The sequence below is a fragment of the Rousettus aegyptiacus genome, unplaced genomic scaffold, assembly GCF_014176215.1.
Source record: "Rousettus aegyptiacus isolate mRouAeg1 unplaced genomic scaffold, mRouAeg1.p scaffold_m13_p_2, whole genome shotgun sequence".
Classification (NCBI taxonomy): Eukaryota; Metazoa; Chordata; class Mammalia; order Chiroptera; family Pteropodidae; genus Rousettus; species Rousettus aegyptiacus.
The window spans coordinates 9,622,056-9,638,386 of NW_023416295.1; the positions used below are offsets into that span (position 1 = coordinate 9,622,056).

The 16,331-nt window shown below is 35.3% G+C and overlaps 1 protein-coding gene across 3 annotated transcripts in view; it reads right to left on the reverse strand.

The window, feature by feature from the left end:
• The window catches only part of NYAP2 (neuronal tyrosine-phosphorylated phosphoinositide-3-kinase adaptor 2), a 233,521-nt gene extending 225,786 nt beyond the window's left edge, over positions 1-7,735 (reverse strand). Inside the window, exons 1-2 of one of the 3 annotated variants that reach the window (XM_016118879.2) lie at positions 7,292-7,735; positions 6,462-6,950 (exon numbers count right to left, since the gene is read on the reverse strand). The gene's annotated coding sequence lies outside the window, so the exon portion shown is untranslated. Of the gene's footprint in view, positions 1-6,461; positions 7,063-7,291 lie in introns of those variants that run through there. The other 2 variants (XM_016118878.2, XM_016118881.2) reach the window with 2 other exon arrangements.
• Positions 7,736-16,331: the final 8,596 nt, after the last annotated feature.

A 16,331-nucleotide genomic window follows, 5' to 3' on the forward strand; every position in this document is an offset into this window, starting at 1 on the left:
TCAATAACCTGGATTGTAGCTATGGAAACTTCTCTTCTTCTCACAGTTTATTACCATGTTAGCTGCCAGTCAATCCATACATTATTTGAAACTCACTCTGAATTTAAGGTTATATTTATTTCCCAATATGCATGAAATAGTTGAAACTAGAGGATAAAAGTTATTTGTTGGCGCACAACTTTTTTTAAATTTTGTTTTATTATTTTTGGTCTGGTTTTAAGCCATAATGGGTTGGCAAATGAAATGGTCTTTTAATTCCAACTATCTAACATAATTGAATTGTATTTTAATATCAGTCCATCAGATTAGATGCTTAAGTGGTGGACACACAGAGGAATAGAAAATTACTATTACAAATGATTGCAATTTGGGGTAAAAAAAATACAAAAATATGCTAAAGCATTACCATTACTGAAAATTCACTTCTATCAAGGTTTTCATCACTGGGTGTGCATGGGTAAAAAAAGCTCTGCATAACTTTATGGCAATTAATTCTACCATAGCTAAGCAAACCAAGTCAGTATTACAAAGGCTCTAGAAGTCATGCCTCAGGGTGGGAGGTGATCACTCCCACTCTGCCCTAGAGCAAAACTGTATATTTTCCATTGTATTAGGCATCACCCAGAGGTTTTTATTTCTTGCCTTAAGTTTCTCTCCTATCCAACTGACACAAGAGATTCTTTCTGCAGTTTATATATTCCAAAGAGAAGTAAGGTTAATTGTGTACTTCTGAAAATTAACTGTTACTATGTGTTCTTTCAAGCTGGCCAGAGTTTACATTACATTTATTCTGAAAAAATATTAAATAATATTATAAAATTTATATTATGGAAAAGTGTATTATTAAAAGATATTTTTTTACTAAGATAAAAATTTGGAGACTGAAAATCAACCACAAAATCTAGTAAAACTTCAGAAAAATGAAAATCAAATCAATGTTTGTAAACATGCTTATGTCATCTAAATCTAGAGAAGTACTTGATTCCATGATCATTCTTTTATTCAACTATTTCTTGAGCACTAGTTATGAACCAGGCACTGATACAGGCAGAGTTGTGCTCCTCTAGATTTTCACACTACAGTATAAAAGTACAATGAATAAACAATTACAATACAGCGTAACAAGAGCATTGACACAGGCAGCAATGGTGACATTCACTAGTTTGTCATGGTTTATGGCCACCATTTTTGATAATGAACAAAAAAAATGTGTAAAATTATATCTAGACTTCAAAAATTAAGATTAAAATTAATCTTTGACCCTACCAATGTTTAAGCATCAAACTTTTCTTCCTCTTTGTGTAAATGTAAAGGCTGGTTTGTAATGTAGGACAGGGTTAGACAGTGAGGCAGAGCTGAAAAGTCGAACAATATGGCCTGAAAATCCCAACTAAATCATTCATAGATCTCTGACTTTGTGCAAGTGAATTAACCTCTGCAAAGTTTTGTTTCCACGTTTTAAGAATGGTGGTTGGAATAGTATTTACTTCCTTATGTTGTTTGAAAAAACAGTTTGGAAATGCACGTAAGTGTTCAAGAAGCGTTACCATTTTCTAATAACCAGTATCTAATAACATTTGTATTAGATACTTTTCATAATTCTTAACTATGATGAAAATTATGTTTAGTAATAACTCCTCAACAAACATATTCTTACTTTGGAACATAAGTGACTAGAATGTTTCGTGCATTTGAACTCTCTTAGTTACAAATGGAAGCTTTAAAAGGATTTAACAGATATGCCCACTAACCAAATGCATGTAGACAGACTACTTCCCAATTCTGCCCCATTTTCTACATCTAGAAAATAAGAGCTTTGGGACATATCAACCACAAAGTTCATCTAATCTCTCCAATATTCATACACCACCTTCCCAAACCAAAAGGTGTTTCCGAGGCAACTGAACAGTTAAGAAAAGTTATCCACACGTTAAGTGTCTACCTTATTATGACTGCTACCATTTCTAAGCAGTGAAAACCCACAGATAAGTATGGTAATAAATCTGTTTCTCTTTCAGAAATTTATATTTACAGCTAAAAGAGATATTGAAAAAGATATATATATTTTTTACCACCAAAAATTGGGCTGTGTTTTGACCATTGGATATGAAATCAAGTTCTTTTTTTCTGGTCCTTGAATAAAAATCCTGTATAAAAGCATTTTATGAGACTTGTCTGAGGCACCTTTAATTCCCAAAGTTTGCATCTTAGAAGAACATAGTTAAGAAGCATATGGGCCCCTTTCTTCAGATAGCGTCTTCAGATATATCACAATCAATTGGCCTCCCTCATTATTGCTTGGTGTGGTGATATTGAAACATTTCAACATTTAGCCCTTTTATATGAACCAGTATAAATCTGTAGCCATTTTTGCTCACAACAAATTAGACATTTTAACTTCCTACCCTATTCCCAAAGCTTGCCACCCCACTGCCATCCCCTGCCCCTAGAGCACTGGTTGGAGTTGGCATCTGTAGTCTTCATCCACAAGGTAGATATGGTTTCTTTGGAAGGCACAGCATTGATTAAAATAGTGTAGGAATTGTGTAAACGTGTTCTTTGTCTTAGAAGTTGTGGCCAATATTTAAAATTTATTTCAGGGACTCTCCTGGAAAACCACCTGAAGTGACTGACATCAGAATTCCCATACAGATCACAGGTAACTTCATGTCTTCACTTTACTCCTTTATTCCACTGCTGGATTCCACAGCACTTGTAGGAGATTCATTTTGTTTAATTTCTGGATTATTGTATTTAGAATCGTCCATTCTTATAAAAGCTACGGCTATTGACTTAAATACAACTGGATGGTTAATTGCTCAGCTTTATTTTATTTTATTCTTTTGCCTTTTAAACTTATTTTCTGTTAACCACACCCCTCCTAAAGATAAGTTTGTATAATATTGCGATACTTCCCAAAATTTGAAATTTTCCTCTACTCAACTAAAATGCACCAATTTATACTGAGGGGAATTTAGGTCATATTTAAAGCACTAAGCATTTATTGAATTAATCATTTCTTTATTTTCTTTGGTGTGAAACCATCACTATACCTTCCAGTGTTGAGCCTGGAACTGCAAGTAGCATTATATTTCTTTAAAATGTTTCCACTGAAATAAAATTATCTAGTACATATACATGTGGAACATAAAATATGCATAATGACATCAAAATAAAGCACATAGAAACATAAAAAATTCACTATTTCTTCTCTTTCTCTTGCCACTAATTGCATCCAAAGAACTCAAGAAGCTGAGATACTACAAGACTTTGTCAAAGCCAAAAAAAAAACAAAAAACAAAAAGAACAAAAAAAAAAACTGGAGCACGTTTTAAAGAAATAAGCAAATGCAAAAACTTAAAGATCATACATTTACATGGGTTATTCCTTTTGTAAATTTACAAATCAATTTCGTGTGGCGTCAATTTACCAAAGCAAATTTAATGGGGGCACTAACCAATGTCAAGATTGGGTTCCTCATAGATTAGAGTAGTTTTTAAATTAATTCTAGGCTTTTGTTGAAGAAAAGATATGCAAACAGGGTCAGATAAGTATTAAGCATGCATCTTTTCATACATGTTAAAGTTCTCTTTTCTCTTCTTAAAATTTCGAACAAATCCCTCCTTCAGTGTAATTTCATGCCTTGTGACATCAAACACTCCGGCTCCATAAGGATGGGCTCAGGTGGTTGGCCATGCACACACACTTCTCAGGCAGAATTATCTATGGCTCATTCACCACCATGTATTGAAAGAAGGGTTCTAGAATACCAGTATCATCTGTGAATTAGTCCACTGGCTCTCAGGGGTGTTGGTTCTTTTGTTCCTTTCTAACTCAGACTTTCTGAAATTTACTCAGACTTTCTGAAATGGAGCTGTCCCCCATCTAAAATTTCGGTTTTCCAAGTTGTAAAAATCTTCATTAATCCATTTGTTTTCCACATCTACTGAGTGGTAGAGGAAGAAAACCACTTGTTTGGGAGTGAATTCTTGAAGTTCTATGAGAAGCTTCTTAAATTTTTGGTCACGGCTAACCCTACAAGCTGTCCTTACAGTTCATAGAATAAGGTAAAATTTGCGTTATTATTATAATGTTATCTGTATTATCTGGGAAAAACAAAATATATACAGGGAATAAATCTCCTTGTGAAAGCCTAGACATTTTGCCTTCATTTCACATTTATGTATTTCATTTTATTTGCACATGAGAAAGTTTTCTAGTCTCCACCTCTTATTTATTTCTGAGGTTTTCAAACCACACCTATCTCAACACTGTGAGGAAGTTATTACAATTTGAGTTATTAAAATTTGATTTTCCCTCCCACTCCAATCATCACATCTTCTTTAAGACAGAGATTCTTATTTCACCCTGTAGTATTGATTCATCCAAATAAAAGTTTCCTGATGTAATTTTGACTATATTATTTTTTTCAACAGGAGAAAAAAAGATCTTCTACAATTTTTGCATGTACTCACACCAATTTAAAAACACATTGTGAAAATATAAGTATTTAAATAATCAGGATTCACATACATATGTAAATATGTATGCAAATTAATTTCTAAAATTTGCTGACTTCATATTGGACCAAATCAACAGACTAGATTGCCTGGTTATAATACATAACCCATGTAAACCATGTCAAATTGTTTTCCTGATAAAACCTCATAATCTGTCAAAATTCAGTCTTGTAATTTCACTTTGATTATCCTTGAAATCCTACTCGCAACCCCACAAACTGTCACGTTCATTTTCTCATTCTTGCTGTCATCAAAATGCAGCTGTTCTGCCCAAAATGGGAAATGTTAGAGTTAAAACCAAGAGAGCTTGTTGAAGTGACGACAAAGACACTGATTGCTTTTTTTCTCAGAAAGCAGATTACTTTGGAGTGAGTTTTTCTCCACTCTCTCCCTTCCCAAATGGGTAAAATGGGCATAGAGCATGTGAATGCAGCAGCATCAGAAATCAGAAATTCCTCCCCAACTTCCAGGTTGTCATGGTGCTATTTGCCCATGGTCTAAAGTGATTGTACATTTCTACTACTATAGGGGATTTGTGCAAAATGTCAATGACCAAGGTACTTTTTTGAGCCATTGGCCAGATGTTTCCAGATGCTTACAAGGCAGTATGCGCAAAGTCAGTATATAGTATAGTCAGTTTAATAAATTACTGACTGAAGCTACAATGCAAATTATAGTTGAATGAGGGGGGGGGGTCTATGACTTATTTGTTTTTTTTAAACAATAGCCAATCTTCCGGTGTCTAGGATTTTTACACTTTTCCCTCTAAACTTTACAGAATGCTTCAAGTCATTGGGCTTCTCTATAGTTCCTTGTAAAGTCATAATATTTTTTTCTTGGGTCTGTTTTTATTAATTTGCCAATTTCTTTTAGAGTCTCCTTCTTTGCTGAGTTGGCAATCATATGTTGCAGTTTCCATAGGAAAAAATAAAATAATTTCAGTACGTGTGGCTTACATTTTCTTATAGTAATTTGTTTACCACTTGGCAATATAGAAAATAATTTGAAGCATTATTTATAACATAAAGAAGTAAGAGAGGAGTTAATTTGCACTACAATCGTTATTTCACACTATTTGTTTTTATAAATTCTTGCATGTTTAAGGGGCCAAAACTATAGTGTGAACTCTTCAATTAAATTCCCTTACTTGGGAGCTATATTTAGGGGAAAAATCCAGTTCTCTGGAACCAAAACAACTTTAGGGTTTTCTAATGCAAATAAATACTATTTCATGTAATATTTCTTCCTTGTAGAGAGTGCCTACATTTCATGCATTTTAAATATTGCTGGTAGTTGGAAAAATTAGATTAGAGACACCGCCCCCCCCCCAAAATAAGTTTATGTCCCAAGTAAAACAAGTCCATCTGAAATTCTGTAGAAAATATTTATTGTGATGAGACTAAACAGCTATTAAAATACATGTTTCTCAAAAAGGTTTATGTCTAATCAGTTAGGAAGGAGCAGTTTCAGGTTTAGTGTCTGTCTGATAGTTTGTATTTTTTAGGGGAGTACTGTATTATTTTTGAGAACATAGAATTGGACTAACGCAAGTGTGCTAAGAGACTGCTGTAAAATATTTATGGTATGGAACAGCAGATAAATAGCTAGCATGCACTACGTGAATGCCAATTAATACCCTGGAAAATATTCTCAATGTTTTTAATAATTCAACATGGCTTATTTTACCAATGGAAATCTAGTTTAACCATTTCTGTGGTAATGTAACTAAGTGGGTAAGAGGATATAAAACAGTCTGAGGCTCATTAAAGCCCTGGATGCCTTCGCTGTGGCTTTATTTCCGTTCCTCCTAATAAGACATGCAAACTTCAGCATTAAGTATCCCCAGCTAAAATCCATTCCATTTCATAACCAGATTGCTTGATTTATTTAGTGCTGGATTCAATTAGCATGCTTAGAGAATCTGAAAAACGAGATACATACCAAAATTTAAGTCCCCAGGGAGAGCTAAGTGCAATAATCAGAAGGAGACTTGTGTCTGTCTGAGCCCTTTCTCGCGGTTGATCTCAGGGCAGTTCTGTAGGAGTAGTAATCCAGCACCATAAGGAATAGACTTGTAGTTCAGCTCAGTTTTTCTTCAGTTAAAGTGCATTGTATCTGGATGGGGAAAGTGTCCACTCCCAGATTCTTCATCACTAGAGATCAGAGAATTCTTGAGGTTCTTCCTATCAGATAAAATGGCCTTTAAAGTTTTCTAGGAAGATGCTGTGGCAGAAGACAGGTGCTTGCTTCCTTAAATCGACATTCAGAGAAAAGAGGGCATAGCTAATGGGTGGGGACGAACACACAGCCCCTCTCCTTCCAGGTCCAGCCGGGAAGAAATTCAATGATTTTACCCACTTTGCTACACAGATGATTACAAGACTCGAAACAATCACCCAGGCTTGCTAAGGTGCCTCATTTGATTATATTCTGTAAAGATAAAGATAAATGAAAACAAAAAATCAGCAACATCCTCTCTAAATGTCTCCTTTCAGCCAAAAAGATGCTCTTTCTCATTGCCACTTACATACAGAAGGTTTGGAGCAGCCTAGCTTGTGGCATGGTCCCTCCCCCGTAACAACCAGCTCGCGCTCTCTCTCTCTCTCTCTCTCTCTCTCTCTCTCTCTCTCTCTCTCTCTCTCTCTCTGTCTCCTCTCCCTCCCTCCCTCCCCCTGACTCCCTCCCTTCCTGCTTCTCTCTCTCCTCTCCAGCTGCTTTAGTCTGTTGATGCTGCTGCTGATTAATCAGGGATTCTGAAACAAAGAACCTACCTTCTGAAATAAGCAGTAATCTTTCTTCTCTTTCTGCAATCCGTCTGCATTGAGCGGCAAAGCTGCCAGCATTCTAGCACCTTGGATAGTTCCTGCTCACTAGGCCCATTGAAAAAGGGAGGCGAAGAAGCAACTGAAGAAATGACAAGAAACCCGAAAGCAGCATCGCTCTACTTCGGATTTCGGCTCCCTGGGGCCTCCCATCCTCATTAAAGGCCTTACATCTAGGCAACAGAACCTCTCTCTCTCTTTATGTATCTGAGCTGAAGTCTGATTAGTAAATAATAAAATGAAAAGAGGTTAAAGAAATCCCTTCATTTATATCCACTACAACACTAATTTAGTCCTTATGCAGAAGAAAAATACAAATCCATCAAAAAATAACTGTTTTCACTACGGAGGATTGTAAAGTTATAAGCTTCCACCCCTGGTGTGGCTAATGAAAATGAGCAACAACTTAAACGGAACATCCAGATCTCAGTTTGATACCCTTATTTGATATCAATTTTGCCTCCGCCCGCCCTGCACGGTCGAGCCAGGCACACAATTACTGCTGACGTACTTCAAGCTGCTGCTTGGGGAAAGAGGGGAGGAGCCTTTTAACCTCATCCAAACAGCTTCATGCCACCTGCTCTTATGGCATGAGAACAAAACTAGCCCACTTAAAAGCAACATGCACAGCGCACATGTATGTTGAATCAAGGTCTCGCTTGGAATACATGTTTTTTTTTTTTAATGAAAATAAGATGTGAATTAACTATGGCATCCCTGTCGCTAATTCCTATACTCACTGTTGAAATTATTTAAAGTCATTTCCTACATTTACTAAGGACTCTCCTGATTCCATTTTTAATATCCCCCTTAATATATACATATAGATCGTGTTATATAGTACGACATATATTATGCATAGATGTGTGTATATATGCATAAAAATATATGTGTGCATATGCACACACACATATATACATATATCAAGTCCTAAGTTTTTAATCTAACCTGTTTTTGCTCAGAGTAAAAAGTGTAATGAAGTATAATGTAGATATTTTAATATGTAGGCTGATATGATAAAAATAACAATAAGTGATTAAAATATCGATTTTGAGGGGAAAAATGAACTTGCTTATTCAATAGTGACCTGTAGGTATTTTTCTGTCACATTCTTTCCCAATAATTTTTATTGTAAATTATCTTCACTTGCAAACTGATTTTGCCCAGGGTTATCGTAAACACCTAAGTTCATAACCTGCTTCTTAGAAAAATATGTTCTAAATATAAAGTAATTTTTCATTCCTCAACACACCATAAAAAAATTATAAACTTAAGTTTACCTTCCTGAGTCTTAAATGGCATCTGTGACTGTACTATGATTTTGCAAAAAATTTTTTAACTTGTAAATATCTGGGGGAAAATGAAATCATCATGTTACATTACTGTAGCCTGGCTTTCAGTTTTTACATGTCCTAGAATACATTCCTAAAGTAAGTCATGTATGTCACTTATTTCCCGGTCTTCATGCATCTACTTTTTTGTTGAAACTAGATATTAGTTTAATGTACTCTAGGAGATTAGATAAATGAAAAGAAGGAGAGAAATCGGCTAAGAGAAGAGGCTACATCTCTCTATCTCTCTCCCCTACTCTCTCCTTCCCTTCTTCCCTCCCCTCGTACTCGCTCTCTCTCTCTCCTTCTCTGTCTCATAAAGATTCTAAAAACTTATCACATTACAGAAAAGAAAAGTGCCTCAAGTACCACTTATAAACTAGCAGCAGCCACCACACTGTGATCAAGAGGTTTAGTAATGTATCATTATTTTTGGTGGTGAAGTGTTCTCGTAGAAGTTGTCTTTCAGCACATGACTAAACGCAGAAAAGACTCTTTATAAGGAAATTATATGACAGACAGTTTGGGAGAAGAAATACTTTATCATAACTGATGATTCTATCAGGTTTGGGGTGCTGTATTTTTGAACTATGGAGAGCTCGAATAGACATGAGTCCAAAGCCTATTTCTACATATGAGAAAATTGATACCAAGATAAATACACTGACTTGCTTCAAGCCTCACACCCATCAGCTCATTGGATTCAAGGTCACCGGGCTGACTGTGCATCTCAATATCTTTGGCCAACACAGTGGATCTCAATGACCTTGTTTTCATGCACCTGGATAATTACAATCACTAAAGTGAGGAGACACTGACATGTGATTGCTAACTATAAAATGAAACCACCATTTTTATCACAAAATTTCCAAAAATAGGAATTTTTTATTCCAAAAGAGTAGGGGCAGCATATTTACAATAACCTGTGGACCTCTCAATTGAATATTTTCAGGAAAATTTATGATGAGTGTGTTTTCTTTCCTCCTCCATTTCTTTTTTTCCCCCTTCTTTTCCTAAAATAGAGCTTAGAAACCATCAGATTTTTCAACCTCGTCTTCTCAGTCCCACTCTGTCCTCATTCCAGACCACGCTGTCTATTGATCGAGCAATTTCTTCTCTGGAGACATATTTGTGTCCAGGGATTTATGGCACATTTGTGGGCTGGTGTCTGGAAGGTCCCCGGAACTAATTCTTTGGGTCTCGCTGAGTAAAACAAAAAAAGGATCTACATTTTTAAATAATCATAGAACCAAGTGTAAAATTCATTTTTACTTATATCAATAATACTCAGAGAAAAACGCAATGGACAGAAATAAGTTGAAAATACTTATATTAAGAGTAAAGATATAGAGAGGCCAATGAAGTTTAAATTATGGTTATGTGTTAGTTTATTTCTTGAGTATCTTCATAAAATACATAGATATTTCTTACGTCAATAGTAAATCAGTCATTAAAATGCTTCATAACATTCTTTTAAAGCTCTTAAGTCAGTGTAGAGTTTGACTCTTTCTTTTATAGTGTACTGACAAATTGTGTTGATGCTATTGGGGTTAAATATATCACTTCTATGAACTCAGACAGACAAGGAGAGTCGAGCCCTGAAAATGCTTTTTAGTCTATAAATCAGCCAGATGGTGGGGAGTGCTTTTTGTATAACAATGATGCAAATGAGAAAAGTGAGAATTAAGACTGATCAACCTACTTACCTTAATTTTAAGGGGTTTATTTAAAGAGATCAAGATGTGCTCTCTAAGTCATGTCATCATTTCTAATAAAGCCTTTCTAGTTTTTTCCATGATCTATAATCTTTCTATTATTCTTTCCACATTTAGCTTAGGGAGATGACACCTCTGTTATAATAAAATTATTCCACTAGGGAAAAAGCTGATCTTTTTCCCATCTAATCAGGATTTCTAAGCATCTTGGTAAGAGCATGAAATGAAAGACTTGGTAGAATGAGAACCATATATTCTTCATGATTTTTGCCTATACGACAACAGATGTCAACAGAAATTACACATATGATTTAGGAGTCATGGAGCAATAGATAATGATATGGTACTCTGGGATCTGGAATACTGAGTAAGGGGTGTGTGGGGGGTGAGATTTATTTTCTAATAACATACATATTGTCAAGGATGCCAGCTGGTAATAAATGGAATACCTCCATGGCAGAAAACATATGAATTGACCCAGACATCCCTCCTTTGATTTATCAGCAGATATTTTCCAGTAAAGATTTTAGAAGGGTTTACATTTATGATAAATTTATTTATCTCTACACTCAAAAATAACTTTAAATATTGCTATTTAAAAAAACCCTACATGTTCTAGCAAATCAGACACTCACTCCAAACAACCACTTCCATTTTTGAATGGATAATTTCTACTCAAGTTTCAAAAATCAGGTTTATCTTATTCTGGTCATCTTTCTTAACCACTGTCCGGACTTGCCACAGTCAAAACTTAAAGCTTGTTTTCTGTGTTATTAAATACTCCATCAATAAATACCCCATCAATTATTACTCATCAATAAAAAACAAGGGAAAGGCTAAAAGTGTTTTCTTTAAGATCAGGAACGAGATAAGGATGTCCACTTTCACCACTCCTGTTCATCATTATATTGGAAGTCTTTGCCACAGCAATAAGACAAGAAAGAGAAGTAAAAAGTATCCAAATTGGAAAGAAAGAATGAAAACTCTCACTATTTGCAGATGACATGATACTGTACATAAAGAACTCTAAAGTTTCCACCAAACAAACAGTTTTAACTGATCAGTGAATTCAGTAAAGCAGTAAGATACAAAATAAAAAACTAAGTCATGAGATTTTTTTACACTCCTCTAAATATGCCTATTATATTCTTCAAGTGTGCTAGTCCGAGATTCCTGAAAGAGTGGGACCCTTCCTTTCTATTCCCAAGGCTCCCACATATTGATTTCACCTGGCCACTGGCAGAGATTTGTTGGATAAATGCCTGACTCCAGATTTTAACTCATGGTATGGCCTAAATAAGTAGAAAATTCAAAAGAACTCATATACTGAACATAAAGTTCTCTTTCTAAAAATAAAAATTTAAAACCACATTTAAAAAAGAAATAACCACCTTAAAACTCAAATATTTAAGGAGGGAAAAATCTTTCCAAAGGGATTTCATATTTTTCCGCCTGAAAAATTTACCATAACCACTTTGAAACTGACTAGAAATTATGAGATAGTACCATAGGATGACCGACTAAATATAAAAACATAGGATTATATTTAGAGAAAATAAAATTTTTTCTGAGAGACTATCTTAATCAACTCAGGCTGCTATAACAGAATACCATAGACTTGGAGGCTGAAACAACAGACATATATTTCTCACAGTTCCAGAAGCTGGGAAGTTCAAGATCAAGGTGCTAGTAAACTAAAATCCTTCTTGCCGTGTCCTCATGGGGCAGAGAAAGTGAGAGTCCTTTTTCTCATAAGTAGCCTAAGCTCATCATGGGCCCTCACCCTCGTGAACTTATCTAAACTTAGTTACTTCCCAAGAGCCTCACTTCCAAACATAAAGGGTTAGAGTTGTAACATAAATTTGGGACAAGAGAAGGCACAAACATTCAGTCCATAAGAGAGACATAAAAGAAGGTGTGAGAAACAGAGAAATTCCTTCTGGAACAAAAAGAATCAATTTCATAAACAATTACTTCTTACTAAATTGATTTCAAAGTGAATGTAATTTTAATTTTAAACAATATATGATGTTTGGTGGAACTTGAAAAGCCATTGATAGATATTTTCTCGACTAAATATTAAAGCATTCTGCAATTCTACACTAATTTTTTTTGTGATATATGACAGGAATCGACTGTGAATCAGTAAAAGTCAGAAAGTGTAGGAAAAGCATAAATGGGTATTTAGCATGTGATAGATATGCCATTGAATGTCAGTTAGTAATATAATTAAATAAACAGAGACATGCGTACACACATAGGTAAAGAACTCTTACAATGCCTTGCATAAAAAATAAATCTAGACACTTGCTACTCAAAGTTTGATCCAAGGACCCGCAGCGATGGCATCATCTGGGGCCTTGTTAAATGTGTCAACCTCAGGTCTCCTCTCTGACCATCCGAGTCAGGAGCTGAATTATAACGCACACCTGGGTGAGTGGTGTCCGTACTCAAATCTGAAACATGCTGACAATACAAATGTCTACAATGGTGTCAATGCTCTATAGATGCACCATATTGAAAACGATAGCCACAGCTTCATGTGCTTACTGAACACTCTCAGTGCATTGAGGAACTAAATGTTAAATTTTACTTTAATTTAGTTAATTTCTATTTAAAATCTCCTTGTAGATAGTGGTTACCATGTTGAACAATACAGCTCTAGGCCTTCCTTTGAAATATTTGCAAATAAAAAGAAACATTTACCTAAGGAAACCTTAACATGATCTTGAGATGGAGATGGCCCATCTAAAGATAATGTCACAATTGAAAACAACTAAGTGGCAACCAAGGGAATGAATAAATAAAAATGCAAAATGTTTAAATGCTGAAAGATTAAAGTTATCATTTAAATGCAGAATTGGGAAATTATTTGCAACATATGTGAGGGGTAGGCAGTTATAAATTTTTTCTATATCAATAAAAAAAAAACAGAGAAAAACTTATTTAAAAAAGCAAGGAATAAATGCCACTGTACTGAACAAGAGCTAAGTGTGGAAATGGGTCATTCACAAGATAAGAATTTGAAATGGCAAATAAATACAGAAAGAGAAGTTTAACCTCAGTAATAATAAAATGCAAATTAAGTCACAAATAGGTCTTAATTTCTTATAATTTCCCATCCTGGTAAATGTGTGAAGAAATGATTAGGTATGTAAATTTATGTAACCAGAATGAAGGGAAATCTGATAGAGTTTTAATTTTTTTTTTTTAATGAACACACTCTGAAATAATAATTCTACTTTAAGGACTTGATAAGTATGTAAGACTATGTGTTTGAGGCCATTCATGGTTTGTAACAGAAGAAATTTGAAAACTTTCTACATATGTAACAATAAGAGATTGAAAATAAATTATTATGCAAGCATCAAAATTACGATCTACATTCATTTACATGAATGCGGGTATTGTAAGGAGGCGAGCGCACTAATTCTGGAAAGGGACTGTTGGGCTCGTGCACAGCCCGGCCCCATGTCCTACTTGTGTGACAATGGGCAAGCTGTATAACTAACCTCTTCTGCTTCAGTTTATTGATCTGAAAAATGACAATAAGAGTGGGGCCAAGTCAGAAAGTTTTGTGGATACTAAACTGGTTAACCCGTGTAAAAGTTAATGTAAAAGAAAATCTCTTTCTAGCATTTAATGTGACCAATAAATGCTAGCTGCTCTTAATGATAGATGTAATCACAGCAGCAATCAATACTACTTGGAAAGGTAACCAATACTATGTCTAGACCCCCTTATTGTATGTTGTCTAATTCAGTGGCTGTTTCTCTTCCTTTATCATCCCACCTGCATGGCATTGTACTATTTTATCTTACCTTCCGTGACACTGAATTCTTCTGTTTTCCCTCTTATATCAGTGACTCCTCCTTCCTCGTCTTTTTTGTTGGCTCTCTTCCGCTTGTGTTCTAAATGTCTAAATGCCTCAGACCTCAGGCCCAGCCTTCTCTCTCATTCAATTTATATTTTCTTCTTGATTCCCCAATCTAAAAAAGAAAATCAAACCAGTCACTCATTATCACGCCAACCAGATTGTTTTCACTGCAAATACTTATCACCATTTGATATGACCTTGTTTATGTGCGCGCATATATAGACCCACATACACACATATGCCTGATGTATTTTTACTACTGTTTTATCAGTTTCTCTGTACTAGGATATGAGCCTCATGAGAACAGGGGATCTCTGTGATCTCAGGATGATTGCTGTGACCCAGCAAATAGAGCAGTGGCTTATATAAAAGGGTCGCTGAACTAAAATTAATTGAATAGCTGTATCGCATAGGAAATAATGTAGTATGATGTATACACTGGTATAATAATAATATCACCCATAAACATAATATTCATCATAGCAAACATAAAATCATGTTTATTTTGTGCTTTACTTAAATCAACTAAATCATTCAATTACCACACTGATCTTATTGGATAGTTACCCTAATTCTCTTCATTTTATAAATTAGAACTCTGAAACAGAATTTAAGCGATTGGTCTAAGCCTTCACAACAATTACATGCAGAGGGAAATTTCTAGTGCAGAAAGAATAACACAATTGTGGTTCTATCCAGGTGGTGGTATTTATTTTACTTTTTTAAAAAAGTAGGTATATGTGTTGCATAGTTTTCTCGAATAAGCATATACTATTTTTATAATAATTTTATGGTAATATTGGGGAAAATGAAAAATTCTATCTTCGCAAAGACCCCCCTTAAAAAGAAGCCTGTGGGTTTCTATTTATTTTTAAAATGAGAAGCCTGGGTCAGGAGGATTTGTGAAATGGAAATGACGCTAACGCAGTATCTGCAACAAGGAGATAAAAATTCAGAAGCAGGTATGAGTAGTGTGCTGGCTAGACAGGGTTTGGGGAAGAGTTATTAAGAAAGAAGGGATCGAAGGTGGAAACACGACCCGTCTAATGAAAGTGTTTAAAACAGTGTTTTTGGAGAGTGTGTCTTTCAGGACTGGGGCAGGTTGGTTTTCTGTGACCGCCTTAGTTGACATCGAGCCAAGTCTTGCCCAGTTTTGCAACTTCTGCCACGTAAAATCCTGCAGCTTGTCTTGCCTGAATGGGGACATGGTAGTCTTATTTAAGCTCACACAGAGTTAATAAGTATTTGAAAATACCCATCGATAATTATGGAGGACAGTGGAAGATACGAATGAAAGCCGTAGCCTACAGTACATTCTCCTTCAGCTTATTTCCTTTCCTCATTTAGCTAATCCAAACATAGTTATTTGAGGAAATTTTAAGGCATATGAAGGAGGTTATGGAGAATTTATCACCGAAGCAAGGCATGAAGTACCAACACTTCCTCAAAATGCAATAATCAACAAAAATAATAAATTTGAAATAATCATTTCTAAACATCTGATTTTCTTCTAACTCGAGGTTGAATAAATTAAATTTAAGGTGCTCGTGGATAAAGTTTCTATTTAATTGTGCTGTAGTTCTCTTTCTGGGGAGCTGGCCATTATTCTATGGTCAAATTTAAATACAGAAACAGGATCTTGGAGATAATCCAGGTTAACCCCTCCATTAAACAGACCAGAAAATTGAAGGCAGAATGTTAAACAGCTTGTCTAAGAACACAGAGCTTCCTCTCTGGGTGTCCAGGACTAGTTAGTTCTCTTTTTAGTCCACAACACTTTATTTTCAGTCACAGATATTTTTTTTTAGCTCTTTTCCCAGGAAGTTAAGAAGAATAAAGTAGCAGGTTTCAAATGTAATCCAGGAATAAAAGCAACTTTGTACAAAGGTGAAATAGACAATGAAATATGCATACGGATCTGAGAAGTGCTAGGCAGGCCTTCTGTAAAATCACAAGCTGGTATCTCGGCAATTCCAGGAATCCCTTTGACTTTCCCCACCCCAGCTCCGCATGAGACCCTCTGCCAAATACCTGCCACACTCCCCCTGACTCCCAGAACCTACACT